Below are 904 nucleotides of genomic sequence, written 5' to 3'. Positions count from 1 at the left end.
GAACAGGAATCTATAATAGCTACGGACAAGAAAGATTATAAACATAAAATGGAAAATGCTTGTGATTTGTCTCAAATGAAGTATATGGTAAAGTGTCGTGTTATTATTGGTTATTAGTCTTTACTTTATTCAATAATATTGTCTTAACAATAATGAATTAAAAGATTTGGGAATTTTGGAATCGAAATAGGGGTCATCGAATTAGCGCTCGATAGGATACACGAAAGAATGTGGAATAACGCTTATAAGATTTTTTTTTTTAATTGGCTTCCTTCATGCCTCACATTCTAAGAACACATGAATGTGAAAAGAGTTTTTTACTTATGAATACACATTTTTTTTCAATCATCATCGGCCATATCCTCCACTAACGCGTCCTGAAGATATTCCGCCAACGGGGCCTCCGAAAGAGCTGACACCTCCGAAAGAACCTTCCACACCGGAGCCTCCGAAAGAGTTTCCTTTCCGATGAAACCTCCAGCACCTCCGCCGTGACCTCCAACAACACCTCCGGAATAGGCGGCGCCGCCAGCAGGCAGCACACCGTGTCCAACGAGGTGACCTGCTTCAACTCTGCCTCCGCCGAAGCCGTCATGGCCTCCGCCTCTTCCAGTGAAGCTGCCTCCCCCAACGCCTGCACCTCCTCCTCCAATAAAGTTGCCTCCTCCAACGAAGCCTCCAGCTCCTCCGGAGATGCTGCTTCCAACATCTCCACCTCCAAAGCTTCCACCGCGGGAAGCATAGCTTCCATCAGCCACAGCTCCACACACCACTCCCAGCAGGACAGCCGCCTTTACCTGCAGGAAATAAGCAAATGTGATATCAACGATAAGTACCAAGTTAAAGAGGTAAGCACAAATAAGTTGATAAAAAAGTAATAGAAAGGAATAATGAGTATCGATTT

General features: G+C 44.6%; 1 pseudogene; it reads right to left on the bottom strand.

Annotated features, from left to right (window-relative positions):
• Positions 1 to 348: 348 nt before the first annotated feature.
• The window catches only part of LOC119588286, a 1,223-nt pseudogene continuing 667 nt past the window's right edge, over positions 349 to 904 (bottom strand).

Source organism: Penaeus monodon, chromosome 23 (genome assembly GCF_015228065.2).
Source record: "Penaeus monodon isolate SGIC_2016 chromosome 23, NSTDA_Pmon_1, whole genome shotgun sequence".
NCBI lineage: Eukaryota > Metazoa > Arthropoda > Malacostraca > Decapoda > Penaeidae > Penaeus > Penaeus monodon.
Note: the sequence above shows the minus strand (reverse complement) of the source record. Positions and strands in the feature narration are given on the sequence as shown.